The following is a 22,115-nucleotide window of genomic DNA, read 5'->3' as shown; positions in this document are numbered from 1 at the left end:
AGGTCTCTGGGATTAAAAATAAATAGTAACCAACGCATTAAAGGCGGGAATAAAACGCAATGCTCGCGCAAACCCTCGAACCCAGAGAAGTAAACAGCGCGAACGTCCTTGCATCTAGTGAGCACAACGCACATAATCATATAGGACACACACACACACAGCCACTAAGCGATATATCCTTCATATACTGCCGAGGCCGCTCTTGCTGAAGATGAGAGCATTAGTTCCACTGACTGTTATTTAGGAGCTGGAAACAGGAATATTATACAATTTGCTGATTTCAAAATGTGTTTCGTTACATGGCTTCAATTAATGAACTACAAAACATTTATTTCGTCGCCTCTGTTTTCCCGATCATTCTAGTGTTCCATTTGACGTTTCTGCGTATATGTTAATTAGCCCCTATAAATATCGTTTAAATGCGATGCTTTGCTTTTTTACATTCATTTATAGCTTAGCATCTAACAGTGTATGGCGCTCATCAAAATATATACGTGTGCGCGTGTACATGGCTGCACTCAATATACTTAAATAGAATGCAAGCACTCGTCTTTGATACACAACGTTAGTGCACCACACATATTTTAGAAACATACAAATATATGACATATATACATATGGGTGTATGTACACATACATACATATCCATGTCTATATACGTTTGTGAATATGTATATATATATATATATATATATATATATATATATATATATATATATATATATATATATATATATATATATATACAGCCATATATATATACATATATATACAAATACCTATATACATCTCTCTATCACATACTAACATATATGAGTACACACCTATTATATGTATGTACATAAACATGAAAATACTCACACACATACAACACGCAGACACGAGCCTTTAATTAGACATATGGTAAAGCAGCGCCCACCCCCGCAGGGCCGGAGGTGCCATCGGAGCTGCAGGCAGCCTCCTTGAAGCTTCCGGGCCCCTCTGCCAGCCGAGTGTTTCTCCTCTTCCTAACCACAAGCAGTGGGTTGATGGAGCTGGCGCCAGCAGGTTCCCAGTAGGGTTCAGAAGTCAAGAGGCGGCAGGTATGGCTGGAAACCCGATCCACGGGACAAGAGATGGGGCCGAGGACTGAGGCAGACAGGCCGGGGCGGGGCCTCCTCCTACCTCACCCATTAGCGAGCAGAGGCTGGGGCTCCTCTTACCAGAGCGGCCTCGGCGCGGGTGGGTGGGTGGAGGGGGGGACTCGACTCCCTGGATGAGGGGACATGAGGAGCCCACTGCCTTTGGAAGACCTGTGTCTGTGGAGGACAGGGAAGCTCAGTTGCCGGTGTGGCGGGGGTGGGGGCGGTGTTTAGGAGGAGGCAGGTTCTATGTGTGTGTGTGGGGGGGGCTCTCAATAGGGGGCACGGGTAGCCCAAGACCCTCTGGGTAAGAACCCCTTGCCCACAAACAAGAGCGAGGGAACCCACAGTCCTAAGGGGGGCTCAGTCCCCTGTGGGAAAGGTGGGGGGGCTGGGACACGAAAGGCCACCGCCCCCTCGCCCCCCCCCCACACACTTTATGTCGTCGTTATCTCCCAATAGCTTTCCCTTTTAACTTTAACATAATCACAGGCTCTCTGCCCGAACTGTTATTGCATCATTTGACAAACGGCTATAAATGTGATAAACGTCAACATTTATAGTTCAGTTTAATGTTCTTTTCGCTCTGACTTAGTCTGCACTGCAGATGACTGCACCGTTTTAGATCTGAGATGGTAACTTTCCTGTAATTGCAATACGTAGAATCTAATTTGATTATTAGAGTTGGCTAACACCGTCATTCTGTCATTAAAGTGTAATGCTTATTGACTGATTGTGCCTTCGTTAAAATCTAGAAAATATAATTGCAGTGTCAGCTTCCCCTTGTAAAGCGGATCTTCAAAGGCACATTCAACTTTTGTTTTGTAATTAGATATGACAAATAATTATCATTTGCCTTCAGGAGTAAATTTTGCTTATTAATTGGTGCATTCAGTCTTTGTTAAGAGACAACAAGTTGTACATATAACTCCATAACCGTACCTGCCAACGTCATCATAAGCGCACATGCACTATGATTGGCAAGTGATGTACACTACGTCAGCGGCGGTTGTATTTATAAAACTGACGTAACGTCCACACTCCTTATATGGGAAGGCGTCACTTGGTGTTTACTCTTCACTAACAACAGATCTGCAGGTTCCACTCTGAAGCCTGCAGCCGACGGTGTCTGCCTACAGCGGGTCTCTATAAATTGGTATTGACACGGAACAAGCCGTGGGTGGAAATATTTATTTAGCTCTTAAGTGGAACAATTGTCAGGCCGGCTAATCTGCAGGGACTCTCCCCGAGGCTTCGGGCCGAGGCGGTCAATACGGGCTCTGGTTTCTAGATGTCTCTGCTGTTGCAGACCCGGGACGGGAGAGCAGATGGGGACAAGGCTCCCCCGCCCCCATTTTAGCGGATCCCTAGCTCTACAACCAAGGGTGCATCTGGTATAACGCCCGATGGGCTATTCTGTCAGAAAAAGTACTGCATGCAAGGCAGGGTTGGATTGGGAATAAAAATCGGCCCGGGCCGCTAAAAAAAGTGGCCCACATTCGCATATTGTCTGTCCGCAAAACCCTGCCTCAGAGAAGTTTTATTTAAAAAAAAAAAAAAGAAGTTATAAAAATAGGCACCGATTAGTTTACACTGGTGAAACACACCTGAAAACAAGTGAGGCCACTTCTGCTCAATCTGCATATATCAATGGGCCGGCCCAGGAGAGAAAGAGAGTGACACCTCTGCCCGTTTCTAAATGGGAGGTAATGGATGACTATATACTACCAAAAAGCCACTCAGGCACCCACTGGGCCACGCAAATCGGCCCCCCAGACTGCAAAAAAACCAACCCAGAGCTGGAACGAAGACACCGGCCCCTCGGGCATTGCCCCGAGTGCCCGCGTTACCAATCCGATGCTGATGCAAGGCCATTCTAACACCGTCTGAGATGATTTATTGAGAAGCAATGACGACATGGCTTTATTTACTGCGCGCCGAGGTGACGTGTCAGGACTCTAGACCATCACATTTAACGACAGAAAATGTCGCTGGCAGCATATACCCCATAACCAAATTCAGCCTACGAGAGCCTTTTCGAAAAGATTTGGGTGTGATAATAAATTATATTTCTATGGTGGATGTGTTCCACCAGTGGTAGAGAGGTAATGCATGAAGGGGGTCATGCCCCCTCCCACCGCTTGCTCTTCTGTTCCCAATACGACAGGATCAGGATATTTGCTTTCATTTTACAATTTCAAATGCAAGCGTCTCGTTTGCCTAAGCAACACACTCAGTGGCTAATTTTTCAAATGAATTGTTTGCATTTCAGAAGTAAATTTCATCACAATGTCTGTTGCCTGACTTGATTGAGGGGGCCTAGGCAGGAGCATAAACAAAAACCCTTTTTTTATGAGGGAAAGTTGGACATTTTGTAGTGCAAATATAACTATGCTATGTACTACATTACTAGGAAAACGACAGTGATTCCCGTTTGGATAACCTTTTTACACCTATGCTTCTAAAGGTAAACTACTGATATATTTCATTGTAGGAGTATATGGTTTAATTACTGCATAGTTAGATACATTATGCAAAAACATGCATATATTAGATGCTCTAAAGAACAGTACATTGGACGTGATAAGTGACAAAAAGTGCATAAAGTTTGGAAGTGTTTCTTTGAAAAAGTAGGGGTGTCCGCAACTCCGCAGAGTTACATAAAAGCTCAGTGAGATTCCATGGAGTTCTGCCAACGGGTGGGAATATGCATGTTGCGCTGCTCGGGCTGTAATTTAGCACCAGTAGAGCGAGCAGTGCTGAAAAGTCACTGGGAACGGCACCATGTAGTGTACAAGAGTGCGCAACCCTGCAAGTTGACTTAACTGCCACTCGAGTAGAAAATATACTTGAGCAGCAGCAAATCTACATGAAAAGCAGCTCTCGGACCATGATAGCCCACGACTGCCCATGTTAGAAAATGGTGCTAGGGAATGCCATATCTTGCTTGAGCTGCTCCCATTTCTGTAGTCCTGTGGCGAAAAAAATACTACCACACGGGGATTGACAGAATTTATCCTGAACTTCATGTTACTCTTCACCAAATTCCACATATTCCACAGGCGGAGTGAGTCAATCTGCCCCCAACCCCCAAAAAAGAACAGCAATCCAGTATTTTGATTTTATGGGGTAAGGTAAATGGATCTTCATGAAGAGGCTTAGAATTCGAGTTCAGTTTTGTTGCACTCCATAAGATTTCCATCAACATGCTGAATTGTGAGTGAGCCACTTATCAATTTCAGTGCACTATTCTTTGGAGCACCTACTATATATTTTTTGTATAATTGATTTACTCATGAATCCAACACCAGAAGCAGTCTGTTAACCCCCTAGTAGTCAACAGCAACACCACCACAGAGTTCTAATAAGCAACTAGAACGCTAACTTTTTATTCAAGAATAAAGCGATACACTCCTGAATGTCATTTTGTTGGAATAGGAGTAGTTTAATTTAAACCCTATCCTGAAGAACTGGCCGGAGTAAATGAGCATTAAGATGTCAATGCAGACATGAAACCAGAGGATTTATAAAACTGAGAGGGGATTTTGGGTTTTTAGCCATTTGAGGCATAATATATTTTTTAAGGGGTTAAAATTGTTATAGAGGCATCTGCATAAGTACACCATCCCCTTTTAACATTTGTTTACTCAGCTTCCCTATCTTCTCAGTCGTTTAACAGCACCCTCATTTAAAATTGTGTATTTTAAGATTAGGGATCAGTGATATCATTTGAGATGACATACGTGATGCCATTTAAAATGACATGAGTGATGTAGGTATGTGAGGTCATAAGCTGTACATGGTGGAAATGCAAGTTATTGTTAGCTAAGTAAACTATAAGCAAGGCCACTAGAAGCCTGTAATTTTGGGGATGCAGCATTTTCTGCATTTTTATGCATTAGCACATTAGTCATACATGTGCAGCATACATTTCAGATTTTAAACGACATATGTTTCTATCTCAAAAAGATTAAAAGTAACTAAAAATGCAGCACCACGTGTTGCTGCACTGCAGAAGGGCCTTCCCAAAAGTTGACTGGTAAACTTTCAGTTGCTTACTGCTGAATTTGGATCTTGAACTGATATTAGCCCGTACGTTACGCCCGTCGGCCAACGGCTGTCGCGAGCACTACCTCGGTAGTGCGGTGCATGTCCGTTAGCCGACGCAGCCCGACCCACTCATTAGAACGCCCCACACCGCGGTGGAATTTACCGCCGGAGTTAAAGGGTTAATGAGGTAAAAGCTTTGTCTAGCTAGTGTTAACACGTGTAAAAAGGGCCACATAATAAAGTTATACTTTCATTAAAGTATCTCATTACACCCCATAATTTGCTTTTTCTTGCGATATAATTTAATCATTCCCGCTGAATAATTTGAACTTGCCTTGTCGCATGATTACAGTAGGCCTGGCTATTATAATTGGTGAATTTCAGAGATTTTTTGATTTTTATATGTTACTTTTTGACCATATCATATATGCCCATTGGGTATTTATAGTGAGGACCACATTTCCATAGTAAAAGCTTTTTTTGTTTTGCTTAAAACTTTGCCGCTGTTTGTCAAATCTTCAAAATACTTTACAAAAAAAGAAAACCAACATCCGCTCCTTCCTTGAAAGTTTAGGGGTGATCCGCCAAGCATGGACTGACAAAAAAAGGGAGGCGGGTCCCAAAGCACATTCTCCCCATGCAGTTTCCTTGGGGAAAATAGGTACCACTGCAACCAAAATGCTGAACAGAATTACACCAAATTCAACAGAAAGTTAGTTCTTGGTTCGGAGAGCGTGTTTTTTGTGATTTGGTGTAAATCTGTTTTTGTTCGTTTTTTTTTTTAATGAATGTTTAAAATGTATGAATATATGACACCATGGACAGTGCTTAATTTGTGAAAGAAAGGGTGCAGGTGCCGAAGCTCTGGTCAGAAGCCCTCGGCCAGTGCCATTAAACGTCAGAGTGCCAAATATCAAAGCTGGTATTTTTAAATCTACCTCATGCCTCTATAATCTACTACCACACACTCCCTCTTTCTTTAGCTCACTCTTGCAGGCTCCTGTTTTGTCCCTTTGTGATGGTTTTGCCATTTCTCTTTTCCTCCGTCTTTCAAGTCTGATTTGCCCCCTCTTTTACACTCAGTAAATATCTCATACAAATAAATAAGCTCCGATGGCTCCCACATGCAACAACCGACTCAAATTAAGCCTTGGCCATGGAGGATTTGTGGAGTCCACAGATTTCATGTTAATATCTGACTGTCTATAGATATGTTGAGGCGGGTGCACCGCCTTGTTTATTGGTTTGAATCGCTTATATTGTTCTTTTGAACTTATTTGTAGGTGCTCCACAAATAAGTCGTCCTGAGACGCTTGAAATTGTAACTGAAAAACGTGCTCCTAATGAGACATTAGTTGCATCCCTGTAGGCACTCAGTCGCCCCTCAGCGCGAAATGAGGGTTCTAAACACAATTTTTGTTTCAAAAGTTTTTTTTTCTGTTTTTATTCACATAATATATTTTCAAGTCTTTTTCATATTTTCCTTCATATTTAATTTCCTTATTTCACTGTTATATATGCGGCATTGTTTGCGTGAAATCCAATGCATTTCAGGTATAATTCACTGCCCTTCATCAGGAAACAATACTAAGAAAAAGAAAAAATACACGATAAACCATAGTAAACATATATCATGTGATCTTAAATGTGGCAATAGCGCTTATATAGCCTAATATCCTGTGCTAGTTTGTGGATTTTCAAATGTCACCTTGTAACCATGATACTCCCGTGGAGTCCATAAAATCAACTCTATGTAACATGCTGTCGAAAAACAAAAGAGGCGTATTACCATCCGGTCCTGAATTTAATTCGGCACCCTTAATAACCTTAAGACCCATGCAGTACACAGCCTTCAGAATTACAATGCACTTACATGCCGGTTCGGTCGCGTTTAAATCGTCCGTGTATCAGAAAGCTAACAAGAAACGACAAATAAGGGACCAGGTTTAAGTACCATGTTTCATCTTATGGGTTGCATTCACTGTCTCCATCTATCGCGTTCTGATCAAACTAACCTGATTTATACTCACATGTCAGACTTCCTCAAGCTCCCGAAAGTTCCAACGATTGAAAGCACCATAGTTGCTTCCTTCAATATACCCGGGCGCGTATTCATTGGGTAAAGTTCCGATCACGTGATTAATCGAAGTAGACAAAATACTTCGGCTTGAAACGTTACCTTTGCCGTGAACCAGGCGGATGCTAGATGGAGTCTAAACTATCAGGAGATGCTCAACTTAATTGGATGTCACATAATAGAAATGATAAGTCAATAAAACGTCAATAAAAAGTAACCGAAAAACGAACAGGGGATACAAACCCTGCACTATCTCAACTGTGGTGTAAAAGGTCTGCTGGGATGTCGTGTGTGTTGAGCTGTCATGTTCGCTATGGTGACCAGGCACAAAATGTAGAAGTATTCACAGGCATGGATATGTCACATTCAATACTAATCATACTAATATACAGTATAAAACATATAAATCATATAAATCATGGATTCGCAAGAATCGCCTCCTTAACCCAGGAATATTCCATAAGTTCATAAATAGCATGATAGTTCAATTCAGTCATTGAGACCATTCGGTTTGTGTGAAGATAATTTCTGTATCCAAAAATTCTCCCGCTGTAGGAGATATTTGGTGTTGTCCCTTCCTTCTTTTTTGTCCGCAGTCTCCAGTACAATGTATTTTAACTGGGATATGTTATGTTGCTCCTCAATGAAATGTGCAGCGATTGCAGACTTCATATTTTTTGTACGTATATTGGATTTGTGTTCTGTGAGTCTTGTTTTTATCCGCCTTTCAGTTTTCCCAATATATAGTTTTCCGCAAGGGCATTTCAAAGCATAAATAACATTTGCTGTGTCGCACGTTGCATTAACCTTGAGTTTTATCTCATGCCCTTTCATAGGGTGGTTGATCTTATTTCCCTTGATAATGCTGTTGCAATTTCCGCAATTCAAACAAGCTTTTGTTCCTTTGAATATCTCAACTTTTGGTGGCTTATTTTTTAGTATTTCTCCTAAATTGCGAGCTCAGGTGTAGGCGAAAAGAGGTGATCTCTCAAACACTCCATTGAAATCTGGTTCTAAGTTCAGTATTGCCCAATTTTTTGTAACTATTTTCTTGAAACGTTCACTGAGTGTAGAAAATTTTGAAACTGCTACAATTCTTGTCTCCTCCTTTTTAGTCTTGATTTTTAGTAGTTCTCTTCGCTCAATTGAATCCACTCGCTTCCTAGATTCATCAATAATGTGTTCTGGGTCCCCTCTGCTCGAAAATTTTGTTGCCAAAAAAAGAAAACCAACATCCGCTCCTTCCTTGAAAGTTTAGGGGTGATCCGCCAAGCGTGGACTGACAAAAAGAGGGAGGCGGGTCCCAAAGCACATTCTCCCCATGCAGTTTCCTTGGGGAAAATAGGTACCACTGCAACCAAAATGCTGAACAGAATTACACCAAATTCAACAGAAAGTTAGGTCTTGGTTCGGAGAGCGTGTTTTTTGTGATTTGGTGTAAGTCTTTTTTAAATGAATGTTTAAAATGTATGAATATATGACACCATGGACAGTGCTTAATTTGTGAAAGAAAGGGTGCAGGTGCCGAAGCTCTGGTCAGAAGCCCTCGGCCAGTGCAATTAAACGTCAGAGTGCCAAATATCAAAGCTGGTATTTTTAAATCTACCTCATGCCTATATAATCTACTACCACACACTCCCTCTTTCTTTCGCTCACTCTTGCAGGCTCCGGGTTTGTCCCTTTGTGATGGTTTTGCCATTTCTCTTTTCCTCCGTCTTTCAAGTCTGATTTGCCCCCTCTTTTACACTCAGTAAATATCTCATACAAATAAATAAGCTCTGATGGCTCCCACATGCAACAACCGACTCAAATTAAGCCTTGGCCATGGAGGATTTGTGGAGTCAACAGATCTCATGTTAATATCTGACTGTCTGCCACCACATCAACAAATATGTGGCAGCAGCATTTTAAGGACTCAATGACTCCGTCTCCTGAGAAAATAAGTATAAAAAATATAGGGGCAGCGTAGGGATACCCTGCTTCCCTAGGCCTGATCAGGTGTCCCAGAGGTCAAAAACTGTAATTTTATTTGATCTGTACCATGGTTCTGTGGAGGATCCATGGTATAACTTTAGATTTTCTATGCCACCTGGGGTTGGTAAGGTCCGGGGTTGATTGCATAACTTTCAAAAAGGCAAGAGCATGTGGCATCCCTCTCCCCGAGCCTTTCTAGACCCCAAGGACCCCCATCCCAGAGGCTGCAATACTTTTAATAGGGAGTGGGGCAGGCAGCTTTCCACTCCATGCATATTTTAGGCCACTGGACCCTATTCCCCAGGGGCCTGGATTTTTTTGGGGCAGAGGGGCATGAGCCACCCTCTGCCAGCCGTACAATGGCCCTTGGAAAACCATCCCCAGAGCCTGCAAGTATGGCTCCCACAGGGTGGGAGCACATATTTGAATATTTACCCTGCCTGCAAGTGAGGGCAAGGAATGATGTTTGCTCTTGCTGAGGGAGCATATTGAAAATCTGCTCCAGTAGGATGGGAGCATGCTTGTTGCTGCTCCTGCCAGTACTCAGGATATATGCTGGCCGTGGAGCTGTCAGGTGCCGCTGGGGCCTTGGGCCTCCCCCTTACACCCTATCTTATTTTGAAGATGTAGGTGGTCCCAGTGGGCCCCGGAGCAACCAAAAAACAAAAAGTGGCTGGTTCCCGCCTGTACCCAGGTTGGGTACTTGCTGGGGAGCCACCAGATGTTGCTGGGACCTTGAGGCTCTCCTGTGGCCCTAATGATTAGGCATTTCATGGATGCCACAAGTGGTCACCAGGGCAGTCACTGTATGAAAGAATGTTCTGGTTTTCACCGGCACCCAGTGTGGGTGCTGGCAGGGGAGCTGGCAGGGGCAACAGGGGCCTTGGGGTTCCCCCACCACCCCCAACATTTGCAATGTTATGGGTGCCTTGGTTGGGCATCGGGGCACACATAAAAAAAATGCAAAAAAGAATATTGAATATTAAATTAGTGGTAGGAGCTGCTCATTTATTATTCAGTGCTCTGTGCTAGAAGTGCCATAAAGCCAGTAGGCTGTTTAATCTATATTCTCTCTTCCTGGGGGTGTTCTAGAAGGGGCAGGGGAATCACCAAACTTTTTTATAATGTTGTGGGGGGGGGGGGGGCTGCAGAAAGTGCAGCAACCATTCCAGTAAATAAAAAAAAATGCAGTAGGTCTCCGAGGTTACTGAATCCATGACCCCCAGAGAGTTTGCCATATTTTTTAAAGCACTCTGAGCTGGAGCTGTATGCTCTTCAGCTGGAGTGCACGGACCCCTTGTTGAGGACTTCAGGGTTGCATTTGGTGGCCTGAATTGTTTTAAAAAAAAGAAAAAGCTTAAAGAAGTGTTGATTTTTTTGGGTAAAGTTTCATTGGAAATATTTCATGACAATCACCTTTATTATTTAACATTGCAGTGTTCGAATTTATAACATATACATTTGAATGTAGTTATTGGTGACTTTTTGACAAAAAAATAGGCCTGCTCTATATATATTTAGGTGCTGAACCCTTGTTAAAGAAAATAGTCCCAATATTTATATTTTGTTGTTCTGACCCGTTGTCAAGGTCAGAGGTCTGCCTTACTTAAAATCACACCCGTTACATTGCTACATCACAGACAGTCAAGTGTGCCTGTAGGGGGCTGGCCAACTGCTGGATTTTGGGACTGGGCTTGACCTGTGGCTATACATTGTGGCCAACCCCAAGTGGTGTACAGCTGAAGACCGCACACAGTGGGGGCTTGGCACCAGTGGGGGTGTTGGGCAATAGGGCCTGGCCAATGCCCACACGGTTAAAGGCTGTGTGCAGTGGGGGTACGGCACTCATAGAGTTTGGACACAGCACCTGCACCCAACAGCACAATGTGTAAATCCAAGGGTGTGCACAGGGGTCGGTAGGGCACCCACAGGGATGCAGGGTGGCCCTTGGCCCTGTGCGGTGGGGTTTGGGTGCTCATTCAACCCCACTCCACACAGAACAAAGGGCATCTTACTTTACGTAAAAAAAAACACAGAATTCACTTAAGAAAAACAAAGGTTAAAGTGATGTTATAGTTTGGAATTGTAATATTATCTTACACTATATTAAAACAAAAATAGAAATTCACTGAATAAAACAAATGTTAAGGGACGTTAAAGTTAGGTGTCAATATCAAATAAAGCATACAGTTCATTACTGAACTTCACCAGTTATAGTTAGCTAAAGTAACCAGAATTCATGCCTTAAAGTAACTATAACTCGTATCCTCACCATTCACTGCTCTCATATAGTACATCACTCATGAGATGTTCTATGACATCATTGATAATATCACTGCAACTTCTAAAATTACATTAATGATGACAACACAGTGCATGGCAGGGGTGCAAGGTATATTTCCTTAAGGGCATACGTTTCAGTTACTTCAGATAACTATAACTGGTAAATTTAAATGGTTTTGTTGTTTTCTTCTTTTAAAATGCTATGTTTTTACTGTCATGTTCACATAAATATAATGTCCTTTTAACCTTATATAGATTAATTACAAGAGGTCTCCAAACTTTTCGGTAATAGTAGATACTGATGATCAATAAAAATCATCCCAAGCTACAAATTCCATTCATGTAGTTACAGTGACATCAGATAAATTTACATTAGTGGCCATCCTATGTAAAATTACTCATAGTGATCATCTCAGTGCATCGGGCAGGATTACCAGCAGTAATGTAAAAACCAGGCTTTGTCAAATTAGATTGCCTTTATGTGGGTAATACAAAAAAACTGTTGTTTAAATGCCCCTGGCACCAAGGTAGTAATATTAGTAGTAAGCCTCCTTAATGCCAAATGATTTATCACTCAAATGTCTGCTTTAAATAGATTTTGGAAATTCAAACTGCAGCTTATCAGTTCAGAAAATTCCCATATTTTTGTCTCTAACACACAATTTTCAATTTTGGTATACATATATTCAGTCAAGCAACGGCTTCTAATTTAGTAGGCGGAAGAAGACACAGGAGAGCTGCTCATAGGTAGCTGGAGAGCTAGGTGTAACTCATGAGCTACTCACAGAGAAGCCTGCATTAATTTTAAAAGCAAAACATTTATTTAATAACAACACATACTCAAACCAATACAAAATACTACATTATTTGCCATCTCTATCAAAGTGGTGTGAATGATTTGATGTAATACATCATCTATAAAATTATTTACATTTGTATTTACATCTGTTGTATTATAGGGGAGGTTATGAGCATAGCATTTGGTGTGCAAGTTACAGTTTGCATGGCTATTGGGCAAGTTTTGCACAGTGGTCCTAATCATAACATACAAATTCTAGTTGTTTTTCAGTTGTAATTTAAAACTCTAAGTGGACCTCGAATGTGTTTTTTAGGTGAATTTCTGATGTTTTGTGAACATAAATTACGGTGTTACTTCAAAGCCTACCATAACTTCACATTAACCTTTGCTCTTCCAGGTTTTTTTGATATGTACCACATCCAAGGGTTTCATGTGCCCCCAACTTCAACCAGCAACAAACGCATACTTTGCAAAGCCTGTCGCTGTGCACAGCAAAGTTTGGCCATGCCATGCCACACACTCACTACAGGTGGCCATACCCCACTGAGCACGATTCTTTACCAATCCTTTTACAATCGCGAACTGCCACGATTCCGGTCCTATATGCTTTTTAAAATTGTTTTAGATCTGTGGCTCCAAAGAAAGAACTGCAGATCTAGCTCAAGCTACCATTCCCTGTTGATCTGGACCCATGCAAGCTTCCTTTTCTAGTGCTAGATCCGCAGGTTGGGAATGAGCCAAGCCCTGTACCTACCCTCCGTGGACAGTCAAACCCTGATGTGCATGGCCTTTGGCTGTGCCCAGTGGAGGTTGGTTGGCATCCAAGCACTGCATGCAACCAACACGAGTCATGCACAGTACGGTTGGCTGCAGGGCCTGGTCAGAAACCATGCTGTACATCCAGACCTCTTCTGGCAGTCAATGGCACTGTGCATGGCCTCTTTCAATGGCGTTTGGCCACAGGGTCGGGTTAACCAGACATTCCCTTTTTGTTTACTATTTTTTAAATCCAGGAATCAAGCATGTGATCTGTAGATCACAGGATGCTCTGCTCTGGTGCCATAGACCTGAGAAAGCTTCCCTGGCCAGTGCTGGATTGAAGAATCATCCACAAAGCTTCAAATATATGTAGGATCTTCTAATTCACAAATCCACAAGGGAAGGCCTCTCTGGAATTTGAAGACCCTTTGAGGATCTATGGATTTCTGTAGAAAATCATTTTTTTAATTGTAAACACAGGGGATAGTCCCAAAGGGGCCTGTGTATATCCTGCCCTCTTATGCGTCCTTTCACATTTTTTCAGGACTGTTGGACAGAGACCCCAAGTCTTTCAATGGCTGCCACTACATTTTCTCTCAATGTTGTGCCCACCAATCAGATCATTTTGGAAGATCAGCAGACCAACGTATCTCTAAAAGTTTCTGAACTTTAGCCCCCTAATGCCCTACTTAGACCCTTCTATAAACACTAATTTCTCAAAACTTCTAAACAGATTCTCAGTAAGCCAATCAAAGGCACGTCATTGAATAAAGTTCTACGTTAATGCAGAATTGGATGTAATTCTGTCCAGCTGTTTTTCCTGCACTGAAGAGCAAAGAATCCTAAAGAAATTAAAATAGAAATGGCATTTTCGGACCCCCTTTTTCTTGGTCCCCTGCTTGATGGACCAACATGAAAGTTACCATGAACAACCCAAAGTGGATGAACTTTTTGTATTTTTTGGAAAGTTTGTGCAGATTTGTTGAACAGTACCAAAGTAATTAAGAAAACAAAAAATGCCTATACTTTGGAAACCCTGACCTAACCATAACTACACTGGTGCTATCACTGACAGTTGGAATCAAGGGGGCGATTTACAGAACAAATCTGAGATAAAATCCTAAACTTACTACTTTTGGTATTCACAGAAGGCTTTTAGTAGTAGTAAAATTAGGACTCCTAACTTTACTTCAACTAAACTGGGATACATTCCTAAACTTACTGCTTTTGTTATTCACAGAAGGCATTTAGTAGTGGTAAAGTTGAGACTCCTAACTTTACTACTACTAAGCTGAGATAACATCCTAAACTTCCTACTTTTGGTATTCACAGAAGGTATTTAGTAGTATTAAAGTTAGGAGTCCTAATTTTACTACTACTAAACTGGATTAAGTCCTAAAGTTACTACTTTTGGTACTCAAAGAAGGAGTTAGTAGTAGTAAAGTTAGGAGTCCTAACTTTACTACTACTAAATACCTTCTGTGAATACCAAAAGTAGTAAGTTTAGAATTTTATACCAGTTTAGTAGTAGTAAAGTTAGGAGTCCTAACTTTACGACAACTAAATTCCTTCTGTGAATACCAAAAGTAGTATATGTTTAGGATTTTATCTCAGATTAGTTCTGTGAATCAGCCCCAAGATATATAATTTAACTGAAAAGTCAGGCCCCCAAAGGAAGAGCTTTGGCTTAATTTCCAATGGACAGTGTATATCACTGATTTTGGCAAGTAAAATAAGAAAGCCCACAGGAGTAGGACCTACAATAAGCACTAAAGCAGGTATTACATGTACAATATTCCTTTGATGTCCTCCAACATAGCTCTGTTACAGAAAAGGCTCAGATCAAAACATGTCACGCTATGTACCTCATTAAATGGATTTAGGATCAAGCTACTATATGAACGGAGTTCATTACATGACTGGCCAATTAATAGATTAATGGCTGAAGCTTACCCATTATTATGCACTGATGCTGATGGGACAATATTCACTGGGCAGCAGGCGTACAAGAGAGACGCTATGAATACCGGGAACTTGTCCTCCACACATGGAATTAGAGAAAGCTGCTGAGAATGCCAAAACAACCGTCGCCTGCTGCCTGTGGTGAGTGGTTGAAAACTCGGAGCTTTGGAGAATGCAACACCTCTAGCAAATTCCCTTCCCCAAGCTCATAGTCAGAAACGTATATTAAGACAAGGTGCCTTCTAATCCAAAACCTGTGTGGACGAAAAAAATACCAACCCTGACTCAATTCAATGACAGAGCAGCGAGACACTAGGATCTCCGAAAATGTCACCTTTTTAGACAAATTCTTTCTCTTAAAAAAATACAAGAGAACAGATAGAACCTCAAACTGGAGGCATACCAAAAAGTGGAGGTGGGAGAAGCAGTCAGCAAGAGAAAGAAAAAGGAAAAAAACAGACACAGGCTACATCATCAAAAGAGATCACACACCACATAGACACAGCATGAATACAAGGAAAGAAAAGAGAGCTTGCCATACAAAATCGATTAGTAATACATTTATCAGAAAAGGCATTAACGGAAACAAAATTGGAAAAATTATCATTTTGCCCTCTAAAAAACGAACTATGTTGATACCAGAATTGGTGTTTTCAAATGATCCTAGTGATAGAGACGGCAAGGAATATTTTTTTTCAAGGACTTACAAACAAAAGATGTTCAAACTCTTAATTTATTAGATAAAAGGAATGGAGTCTAACATAACCTGCAGTCTGATGAGTATGTGAGTAACTTAAAGATCTTGATGGGAAAGCTAAGGGTAGATGTGAGTGCAATCATTAACAGTCCAAGTTCATACCAAGCACTCTCACTGTTGCTACTGACATGTTCCAAAATGTGGTTATTGATGATTTGAAAACATAGAGGAGGAAGAAAGTAAAATATAAGAGCAAACTAAATCAAATTGTAAATATTGTGTGCAGTTCCTCGTGAAGAAAATCCAGAGTCAAAGGTTTCAGGAAAAGGAATATACTCTAATAGGAGTACATGCACTCATACACCCATTTGGGTGCCATGCTTCATTATTGCCCTAGCTCCTCATCGGACCGACACTGCAATGCCTGACAGGCACCCACAAGAGGGCTCTATGTTGGAGGTCTTTAGGTTAGCCATCTGGCGAAGTGAGGGTGTGTGGGCTAGTCAATTGCAGTGTAGAATGGTGAAAAAGTGAATTAAAATAGGTAAAGTGATACTCAGAGTCAGTTAATTTAATGAGTGAGCTCCCTAACCTAGATAAAAGCGTATCTACTAACTTGAGATATAATGGTCCTAGCTAGCCTGGTTAACAGATTAATCAAGTGGGCCAAGATGTTTCTTGCCTAACTATGTCAAAAAGATCAAATGATCTAAAGAACAAACCTAGACTACACTGAGGCTGGTGACTGGATAACTCTAATCAAGGTAGCCAGTCACACAGCCATTAAAATGGTAAGAATGTTACCTTAATGCAAGTAAAATCATCCCAATTGGGGTAATCAAGCCCCATGAGGAAAAACAAGGGAAACGCCTATTAGCGTCAATGACGCAGAGAGGCGTCCGCCGCAAGATCTATCCAGGGTCTGCTTCCTCATGGGGCTTGATTGAATACCCAATTGGGATGATTTATCCACTGGGGCAAAATGTATAAATAATAATATTATCAATTATTTGGTGTATTAAATTAAATGAATTACTCTAAAGAATGAACAATAATAATAATTTGTTCTCCTGAAGTACAGATGGCTTTATTAAAACTGGCAAAACTTCAATAAAATAAATGTTAAACAATTGTTAATAACAATGTAAAAATAACACTACTTTTGAGATGGCAGTAGCACAGACTACAAGCTCCATAACCCTTGAAGAGAGTACATCTGTTTTTGTTTTTTATCAAAGGGAGAGTATGTGATCATGTGACTATGTAACTTGACATCCTCCAGTATATATTTATCATCACATTATGTATCTTATTGTGAGTGTCGTTCTTCAGATAAGTGGGCAAGTTACACATACAAACACCCCCCCCACACACACACAAGTACACACACATGTTTTGTCCTAAAATGACAAAATCCCTGAAATGTGTTGTTATGGGTACCAACAAACAACACACACCATAGCTTGCTGAGCCCCACCATTTTCTTCTCTTTAAACTCTTTTTGTTATTCCTCCACTGTTGGCAAATTTATTTTTTTAGCTTGATGAAAGTTATGCCATGTGTAGTGATATTTTTCTGTAAATTTAATTTTTTATGATGTACTTAATTTCTAGTCACAGCTGCACGCCTCTTTCTGCGCTCAGCAGTGGGGCTTGGCAGAAGAGTTTGTGCCTAACCCAAAATTGGAAGCTAACCACCACAGCTCTTGGTCATGAGCAGCAGTGGGTTGCCACAAGGTTTAATCTGTAGATAGGCTCTGTGCCCAGACCCCATCCATCAGCCAACTTCATTGTACTCAGCCTTTGGTCGTGTGCAGTGGAGCTTGTGCGGCCAACCCCCTGTGGTTGGTCAACACCCACTGCACAAGATCTTCAGCCGATCTTAGTGGTGGTTGGTCACAGGCCCAACACTCAACCCCATGTTGCAGGTCATCCTCTTACACTTATGCCAGGCACTGCTTACCTTTGGTTTTATCAGTGAATTTCTGGGGGGTTTCAAATTGTATTTTTTTTTATGTATTTGAGTTTTATATCGCACTGGCTTAACCCAGGGGTATCTTGGCACTTTACATGTATTGAGAATACATTTACAAGTAGTACAAGAACAAGTCAAATGGGTTAAAAGCAGTCTGAATAAAAAATGTAGGACACAAGAGCAATAGTTTCAGTTTCAGCTTATTAACAGTTTGATGTTGTGCCTAGAAGGCCATACAAAACAGTTCATATACACACATAACTCAAATCATATTTGAAAACGCAGAGTTTTACAACTAAGATTTTTTAAGTACAAATATACAAATATACCTTTGCCCACCTACAAGTATTTAAAATCAACCAGTACTCATTTTTTAACCCTGACCCTTCTATGTCTAGAAACATTAAAATATATCCTTTTTCATAATAAAATGACAGACATTAACCCCCTACCACCTTATTTCCTTTAGCCCTCCTTCAATTTCCTTTCCCTTTTCCTCCCCGTATTTCCCTGCCACTGCTGCCCCCGTGGCCTCTCCCCCCAGCACGACCAGCACGACCAACCCAATCCAGGTCCAGCCCCTCCTCCCAGCTGTCCAGCCCTCCCCGACCCCTACTTAATGGCAGCCGCTGCGCTTCCACACACAGCGGTGTGCCAAAGGCAAGCCCGTTTGCGCCCATCTGCGACCTGCCTGCGAGCAGTGCCAGGAACCCTGGCCCTCCACACTGCCAACGCTACAATCCAGCGGCCTCCACGAACTCAACTCAGGCCGCAACAACAACTGCAAGCTAGCTTCACCAGCCGACACCCACGGACTCTTCGGCTCTCACCACTGCCAACAAACCTACAGCACCGCCAGGAACACAGACCCAGCACAACCCGACCACAAGAACACACCCAAACCAAAGACATGCATCCTCCTCAACGTCCAATCCCTCCACAAACACGCCACCGAAAACGGGGACCTCCTCAACAGCACCACCCCGGATGTAGCGCCCCTCACCGAAACCTGGACCAACACCACCTCGGGACCGGACATCGCCATCGCCATTCTCCAAGGATACAAGATCTCCAGGAAGGACCGCCACACCCGCCTGGGAGGAGGAATCGTCACAAATTCACCCTCTGCCTGAGCACACTCCCAGACGAGCCCACAGATATGATGGAACGGATCACTGACATAATATCGACGGACACTATATCGAGTTCCTAAAATATCGTTAACAAAATATCGACTACAATTATATCAACTTCCTATACTCATTTAATAAATAACAAAAATATCGTGGACAAAATATCAACTACTCTAAATATCGACTACACTAATATAGATTGAAAATATATAGAGAGCAAAAATATATTTCACACTACAAAAATATCGACAACATATATATAGACAGTCAAAATATCGAAAATATATGAATATCGACAATAGATTTTATACATTTTATATATTTTTTTATTATAAATCTTGCTTTCTTAAACTATATACACTTCAAAAAACATAAAATATATATAAACATTTAAAAATACACATTAAGTGCTTGTAGCTTTTTTACCACACATTATCTAAACATTGCAGCACATACATTAATAAATACAAATTATTCAACATATATTACAACATTAAAAATACATATTTTGCAATATATTAAAATATTTACGGCATTCAATGCTGAATCCTTCTCAGTTTTGCTTTCTCACAACAAGAAGCCAAGCAATTACATCTAAAAAAATTCAAACTAACCAATAAAATGCACCCTTTCGGAAAACATCCAATCAAATGAATGAACACATTGGATACACACTATAAAAGGAGTACATTCCTACAGCCAATTCCTGCTGGCAAATCTATAGAAAAAGGAGGCTACACTTCAACAACGTTATTCCAGAGAATTCTACTACAGAAAGCAAGACTTCTACATAAATAAATCAAGTAAAATGTCACAATTTTTTTTTACTAAACAAGTACTAAAGTCTAAAAATATATATGTATCTTTCTCGTGAAAATAACATTTATTTTTCTACTTTACTATTCCTTCTACAAACATTTATAAAAATCATAAAATAACATATGACTAATTCTTTATCACTACATACTCATTTTAATTATATATAAATGTTTTGTAACACACTAAATACATTTCTTTACAAATCTTTAAAAATATCCTTTTCTTCTTTATTCTATTTTGTTTACAGATATTCATAATACATACCAACTTTACTCCACCTAAGGAAAATAGCACTGTACTTAAAAATGTAGGTATATAGGTTGGCTTCCTAAAACGCACTAAAATGTTAAATAATTCCTATAATAAATATTTTTTCCCTTATATATTCTACACAGATATTCAGAATAATTCCTAAATGAACTCCACCTAAGGAAAAAACTACAATATTCTAACAAGTAAGTATATCTGTTGGCTTCCTAAAAGTCACTAAAATATTTAAGCCTTTTACTAAAAAATATTTTTCTTTTCTATCTTCTTCACAGATATTCAGAACACATCCTAATTATACTGCACCTAACTCAAATACTACAGATTTCTAACAAGTAAGTATAACTGTTATCTTCCTAAAAAGCCCTAAAAAGTTTATGCCTTTTTCTAATAAATATATTTTTACATTCTATCTTCTTCACAGATACTCAAAATAAATCCTATTTATACCCCAACTAAGGCAAAGACTACAACATTTTACCAAGTAAGTATATCTGTTCCCTTCCTAAAAGTCACTAAAATATTTAAGCATTTTACAAAAAAATTTTTTTCTATTCTATCTTCTTCACAGATATTCTGAACACATCCTAATTGAATCCCATCTAAATCAAAGACTACACAATCCTAACAAGTAAGTATCTCTGTTAACTTCCTAAAATGCCATTAAAAGCTACCTACTAAACACCTTTCCCCTACAAAAAGCAACAATTATTATAAAATAATAACTAATCACATTCTTACTCTTCTTACCAACAGAAACAAAAGAAGAACATACAAGAAAGATTTTGCAAACAGCTTTTCAGCATTTTTCTACACTAGAAAATACAACTGTAAGTATAAAATTTGAAATATAAATTTCTAACAAGCATATAGAACTGTATTTGACTTTAAAATATTTTTCTTACAATTTTTCCCTAGGAAAAATATTAGAAAAATGACTGAAGGAGCTGAATTTGTAATGTCACAAAAAAATAAACTATTGCTATGCTCTATGGGCTATGTTTATAATCAGGAAAGAACAGGAACGAAAGTATTTTGGAAATGTACAAAATATTATTCAAATAAATGCTATGGTAGGGCTACTACTGATGAAGCAAATGTATTATCTACTAGAGAACACAACCACCCCCCTAATGTCACAGAAATAGACATCAGGGATGCTTTAGAAAGTATCAAAGAAGCAAGTACAGGGAGTCAGAAACCAACAACACAGATCCTAAAAGAGGAACTTTTGAAAATTCCTAGCCATGCTTCAGGTCAACTGCCATCAATTCACTCCCTAAAAAGGACAATTGCACGCCAAAAAAGACTCACTACTACAACTGAACCTAACCCTACAACATTTGAGGAAATTGTAATTTCACCAGAAATGAGCATCACACATAATAAGGATAAATTCATCCTATATGACAATGAAAGCACTACAAACAGAATATTTATGTTTGCTACTGCTACTAATTTGAGGAAACTACAACAATGCGAACACTGGATGATGGATGGTACTTTTAAACCATGTCCTAAACCATTCTACCAACTGTATACCATACATGGATTGTACCATCATACCAATATCCCATTTATTTACTGTTTGTTACCTAACAAACAACAAAACACATATACAGAAATACTAAATGTAATAAAAAACGAAATCAATAATTATTTTCCCCAGAAAATAATTATTGATTTCGAGCTAGCAATGATTAATAGCATCTTAAAAACTTTTCCCCACACATCAATACAAGGATGCTATTATCATTTTAACCAAAGCATATGGAGACATCTCCAAAAATCAACATTAAGCATCCTATATGCAACAGATAGCAATTTTGCATATCAAGTAAAAACATTAATTGCACTTTCCTATGTCCCTGTAACTGATGTTGCAGAACATTATAATATACTAATAGACAGTCCATACTACAAAAAATATGAGGAAAAATTAGCCCCACTTCTAGACTACTTTGAAGATACTTGGGTGGGAAGGTTACATAGATTTGGACACAGACGACAACCTAAATTCCACATACCCTGGTGGAATGTCTATCTAAGTACATTGAATCAGGAGGCTAAAACCAACAACAGTGTAGAAGGATGGCATAATGCATTTCAAGCTACCACTAACAGAGGAAAACCCACCTTCCACAATCTAATACAAGCTTTACTAAAAGAACAAAGCTACCAAGAACTACGCATGGAACAA

This window comes from Lissotriton helveticus, chromosome 5_1 (assembly GCF_964261635.1).
Source record: "Lissotriton helveticus chromosome 5_1, aLisHel1.1, whole genome shotgun sequence".
Lineage (NCBI taxonomy): Eukaryota > Metazoa > Chordata > Amphibia > Caudata > Salamandridae > Lissotriton > Lissotriton helveticus.
This window is presented reverse-complemented; position numbering follows the sequence as displayed.